Below are 6,255 nucleotides of genomic sequence, written 5' to 3'. Positions count from 1 at the left end.
GTTCATACATCATGAAGAGAATAGGTGAGGGTGGAGGAGGAAAAGGAGGATCATGGGTTACAGTACTGCAACCATCTTCCATAGTTTCTGACTGTGGAGGTAAATCAGGAGGGGGAGGAGGCATTTCCCATATTTTAGTTGCAGCAGGTTCTTGAGGGTGTAGGGAGGAGGAAAAGGAGAAGGTAATGGTGGAGATGGAGCTCTTTGCATTACTTTCTTCTTTGTGTCAGGGTTTTGATCTTCAGGCACCTGTATTTACATAAGTACATTTGCATTTAGTACATTGCAAAATATAAATGAAAAGGTTTATGTAACAAAATTCTATTAATCATAAAATAAAATTGGCTTTATGTAAGACTTTACAAAACAAGGTAGCCAAAGTGCTTCACAGAAGACATCATGGATTAAACACAGACAATGAATGAAAAACAAAATAAATGAAATTAGCAAAAAAGATCAAAAGGAATTTTAAGAAGATGCTGAGAATAAAAGGCACAAATGATAGTCACTTTAATTAGATACGTCTTCAGTTTTGATTAAAAAAGTCAACATCTGCGGTGGTACCTCTGCTGTGTAAAATTAAGATTCTTTAAAATGTAGGTCCTTTAGTTTTGTTTCCATTCATGAGAAAATATTAATTAAACTCTTATAAGTTATAAGTGTGTGTGAATATCGTTAGCTGAAAAGACTTCTTACAGCTTTCTTCTGCTATGTGGGTCACGGAATTTCATTGGAGAAGGACCTGGATAAACAAGCTCAATAGCTTTATCTTATTTGATTTAGTTAGAGAAGTCATATTTTCAAAAACACTACTTTTAAACAAACAAAAAAATTTTAAAAAAATACATATGCAAGTTCAAATGGGCCATGGACACTTTTCAAGTCTTCCTCTAATATACATCAGCACAAATATTCTGGGCTTGACTCAGTACAAACATCTGAATTTACTGGATTAAGTTCCTGTTGGGCTGGATGGATGTCCATTTGACATCTTTGTTTTTCCACCTCCCTTGACTTTTCTAGTATTCCAACCTCATCCAGTGTGTGGAGACAATAAGGAACTTCATTCAGTGTTAGAAGAATTGATGATGGTGTAGGGAGAGGGAAAGAGGGATCACGGGGTACAGTATGACAATCATCTTGCTTAGTGTGTAAATTCAGGTGTTTGTGGAGGAGAAGGGGCTCTTCGTCGTTTTTTTAACTGCAGCGGGTTGTAGAGGATGTAGAGTTGGAGAAGCAGGTAATGGAGGAAGGGGAGCTCTTCGCCGTTGTTTGCATACACCTTGTTCTTGAGGGTGTTGAGGAGGAGGAAGTGAAGAACAGACAGGTGTTTGTCGTACTTTGAGTGCAGCACTTCCTTGAGGGTGTGGAGAAGGATAAGCTCGTTGGCCTGTTGACCTGGAGGAGTGGGGCCAGCATGCAGAAACATATTTGGAGAAACCTGCAGGGAGGGGGAAAGAGCATATTAAGGATGGCATATCATTGTGAGCTGTTACTACCATTCACTTATGCCAACCCAGGATCCCCGGGTTGGGGAACCTGAACGCCAAGAAGAGCTCAATTATACTGTATGTTATCAGTCACGCATCCCAGTGTTTTCATTGGTTTAATATAAAATTCTCTCTGAAAGTGTATTGCAATGCATATGTAACAAACGATGAGTTTAACCAATTATTTAAAAAAAAAAAAATCACTTTAGAGTTTATTGCTGATTTTGATGCTCAAAGTTTTTTGTCACGTGCTTTGATGATTCAATGCCACCTTCCATCTTGTACCAAAATGACATTTCAAAGCATACTTGAAAAACTGTTCCAATCATGGTTGACTGTATAAACTAACTATTATACACATGCATGTAGAACCATAATAACCGCTTGTATTTTGTTTCTTCCCTCTTTATTACCTCTACTAAGGTGGTTATGTGACTTGATGACTCAGATGTGTCAGTGTTTAATCTCGGAACAAAATAACCATTTATAAACACGATGATTACATTTTGGTGTTCTGCAAAGAGAGCACTGCAAACCTGGAAAATGGAAAATAACAAAAATGAGCACTGTACAAATGGGAAAAAAACACTGCTGGGAGTCAAATTTTCATAACTTACAGCACTGAAAGAAAGAGTCATTACGTGCACCAATCGTTTTACAGACGTTGCAATAGCGTACTGTCATTCTATGTTTGTCTTCCACTGCTGTTCAGCTCCCACCTGCTTTTTTTAATTTGCATTGGTGTTACACCATCTGTCAACTGATGCCTGCATCACCCACATACTGTACAGTACAATGCAGTCCTCCACTCCTTCCAACAGCAAAACAAACATTCACACCATTCCAGGAAACCCAGTGACTCACCACCATGTGATCCAGCAGACAAAGGGGAGACACCTCAACAGAAACTAGGTGAACGACCCTGCTAACGACTCTCAGGTGACCACCCAGATCATTAGCATGCAAATGGTCCACAGGGGCTATATACTGTATTTTCAAGCTCTCTCCCCAGCGATTTCAGAACTGAAGAAGCCTTCTGGATAGAAGGCGAAACGTCTTCAAGAGAAGAAACCCAGTCCAGTTGACAGAGAAAACTACCTTGGATACAATGACCTGGATGACTGAGAATTTACACAGACATCTTGAGAATAAACTGAGTTTTATTCCTGTCAGAATCAGCTTCTGTCTTTTTTATTGTTTTGGGTTTTGCTGTACTGTTGCCTCAATGTTTGTTCTTTAAATGAAGACTTGAATTTAAATGAATTTAAAGACACCGTTGGGCGAGCAAGGCACACCTGAGACCGATCTCCTCTCATTATCCTCACCTGCCGTTCTCCATAAAAGCTTGATTAACTTTCCACTCATCGCCGATTCGTTGTTAAGCCCCCGTGGTACAGTTTAGATCCTAAAACTCTGTTTGCAAGTTTCTTTCCTCGAACCTGTTACCTAGTGGTGCCTCATGAAGCACTGAGGCTTTCCTAACAATTGTGCCGAACAAGATTCAAAGCTTCAAGACTTCAGTGATGGTGACATCTGGTGGACAACTGAAGCCATAGCAACCTCTAAAGAGCACGACTGAAGTACTGGCACTGTTTCAATCCCATGACATCAATAAAAGTTCATTGTGTGGTCATCCAGGTGTTTTGTTCATTCATACCAAATAATGATTATATCATCTTTACAATAAAATATGCAGATGCTCTCCCTCTCTCTAAAACACATTCAAGATTAACCCAAAGAATAAAGGCAAATTATATTTAGGGTTCAGTGTTGGTTAAGGGTTTATTGAACACTTTGAGATTCATTTAAAAACTGTACTGAAAGTCCCTAACAGGATTAGAGATCCTCCCTACTTTGCAAATGATCATGGTGTTTGAATTCAGAAACATTGTTTTTGTGTGTGTGAAGTGTTTTTAAGGAAAACCTTTAAAGATAATGGTTTGTCATTTGGGGACTTGTATGTTTGATTTGGAATGATTATTCACAGAAGCAGACAAGTTATTTGTCCTCACAGGTTTTTATTGAGAAATATCTTTTTTTTCCCTACTATTGCAGGCTTCAGTCTGCTCCTCTTCTGGCTGACCAGCTCCCCAACTTTGGAAAATATCCTTTCACAGGGAGCAGATGATCCTGGGATGCACAGATACTTGCATGCAAGTTTCCACAGCGTAGGATATAAAGTCTTTTGTGCCACCCAGTACTTCAAGGGATCCTCAGCTCTTGTTCTTTCAAATATCTATGACACAGACAGGAAGACAATGAATGACTCAATAAAAAATAAAAACCTGATGTTTCAATAGTAATCAACAAGCATACCTCTGGATCTCCACTGCAGCGCTGGCAGATGCACTGCTGGTGCGGTGCTGAGACTCTACATAGTTGTCCAGCAAAGCCCACAAGTTGTAATTTTGTTCACTAGCACTGGCAGATGTTGTTAAAGTCTCCAGTGGCACATGCCAACCCATCAATAAGACTGGCACACTCTCGTGTCAGCCACAGCAGCCTGAGCATTCCTTTGATTAGGAAAGCCAGCCTGTTTAAATCGTGTATTCAATATGGTTGCCACAGACAGGGAGTTCACCTTTTGCAAGCCACTGAATTTTTCATTTAAATTATTTTTCAAATGGTTGGCAAGCGTGGCACCAATACAAGTAGCCATTTGGGCACATTCGGCAGAAATTACATGTCTCAGCATTTTGGCGAAAGGAATTTCCTTTGAGCCTGACACTCTCCTTTCCTCAGAAAGCTCAACAGTTGCCTGAACGAATGGCCTTAAAATTGTTAGGCAATGGATGATTGCTGCATAGTCATCAGCAGTGAAAGGCACTATGTCAGTGATGCCAGGGCTGCCCCTAATGGTTCTCTCTGCTCATAAAGCCTATGGAGCATGGCATAAGTGCTGTTCCATCTGGTTTCGACCTCTTGAACAAGCTTTTTTTGGGGCATGCCCATATTAGCTTGAATAGAGCACAACTTTTCCTTTGCTTTGGAACTGAACTTGAAGTGTGCCACCATTTTGCGGGCCCTACTGCACATGTTCTCCTGCTCAGATGTCTGACAGAGTGATTGACAATGCGATTCAGCATGTGGGCAAAGCAATACACATGTCTAACATTTAACTGAGTTACACTTGCCACAATATTGTGAGCCCCATCAGTAACCATCCCACAGACCTTTTCAGTGATTCCCCACTCTGTCATCAAATTTGCAATTGTATCTGAAATATTAGCTGATGTGTGGGCCAATGGAAAATACTGCACACCTAAAAGCACAGTAGCCATATCTAGGCTGTCTGACACATAATGGCAAGTGACACCAAGGTACACATCCATGTTGACTGATGTCCACATGTCAGCAGTCAAACTAACAGCTGAAGTCTGCTTAATTTCTGCCAAGGCCTTCTCTTTGGTTACAGCGTACCTTGCTTCCACCATTGCCTTTACAGTTTTGCAGCTTGGAATGGAGAATGATGGGTCCAGGATTTTAATGAAATTTTGGAACCTTTCATCCTCAATGATAGAAAAAGGCTGACCATCTTTAACTATCATGTCCATCAAGGCCTCATCCAGCTTCTGTTTTCTGGATGCTGCGTGGGAGAATGGTTGCTATATGAATACGATACACAACATCTACAATAAATAGACACACTCATACATATATACAGTATATATACACGTATATATTTAGCTTACTGTCAGGATTTCCAGTGTTGAAAGGGTCACAGGTTTGCTGGGTATGATTGTCGTCATGCCGAGCACCCAAGTGTCTCAGCATAGATGATGTGTTGTTGCTGTAAGACAACACTTGTGTGCATTGCAAGCACCGCACCTACAAGCAATTGTAATTTTGAGACCCATTTAAAAATTAAAAATACAATTCAATTATGGAAACATAAAATGTATCCTATGAACTGCAGTATACCTTATTTGGTTCTATGAGATCAAAATGATCCCAAACTTTAGAACATTGCTTATTGGTGGTACTCGCCATTAAACTTGCCAAAATACTCTCACTCTCCAAATCTCTATCTCCTCACAACCCAACAATTTTGAAGCATAATAATGCATCGTATATATTCAAATCTGTCGCACCTGTCAAGCTGTCATTGGATCAGAATGCATTGAAACGCCATGAGCCAATGACACACACTGAAAGACTGAGCCAATGAAAGGCTTCGAAACATTTTGAAGCAATGAAGCGCGAAGCGAAACAGCGATGACGTTCGAATCTTCAAACGTCATTGGTCACGTGACACTGGTGTTTTGATACAAGCTCCGATACAGCGTTTCAAATCGCTCCGCTCCAGGAAGAGTGACAAAAGCGTCGGTATCATTTGCCCATCACTACTGTTACCCGTCTGGAACTAATCGTTCGTCTTTCCTGCAGATCGTCTCTCGGATGCCTGCTCGCGCCGCCCAGCCTGCTCCAGTCTGACTGTGTTTGTCTCTCACCTTCACCCTTTGGCTCTGTTCAGAACATGGACCTCAGTAAACTTGTTTTCAACCTCACCCTATCGTGTGTGTCTGCATTTGGGGTCTCGATTTGTGTCCGGAGATCCTAAAAGAACCCCCAAATCCAGTCCTGAAGTTGTAGAGTGTGGCCCAGTTGTATTACCACCCTCTTGTCCAGTAGACTGTCCTGAGACTCTAAATCCAGCAATGTTTGGGGAGAATAACATCATTACCTACGTACAAAGAAGCTGGCAACCATAACTGATCAAGTGGTGAAGGTTCATCCTTGGAGAAATTCTGGCCTGTATGTACCC

The 6,255-nt window shown here is 40.9% G+C and overlaps 1 long non-coding RNA gene across 1 annotated transcript; it reads left to right on the top strand.

Annotated features, from left to right (window-relative positions):
- The first annotated feature begins 5,755 nt into the window (after positions 1-5,755).
- On the top strand, positions 5,756-5,998 carry LOC130521203 (uncharacterized). Its single transcript, XR_008949222.1, has 2 exons — positions 5,756-5,812; positions 5,877-5,998. It is a non-coding gene; the product is annotated as an uncharacterized LOC130521203 (long non-coding RNA).
- The last annotated feature ends 257 nt before the right edge of the window (positions 5,999-6,255 follow it).

The sequence above is a fragment of the Takifugu flavidus genome, unplaced genomic scaffold, assembly GCF_003711565.1.
Source record: "Takifugu flavidus isolate HTHZ2018 unplaced genomic scaffold, ASM371156v2 ctg782, whole genome shotgun sequence".
NCBI lineage: Eukaryota > Metazoa > Chordata > Actinopteri > Tetraodontiformes > Tetraodontidae > Takifugu > Takifugu flavidus.
This window is presented reverse-complemented; position numbering and strand designations above follow the sequence as displayed.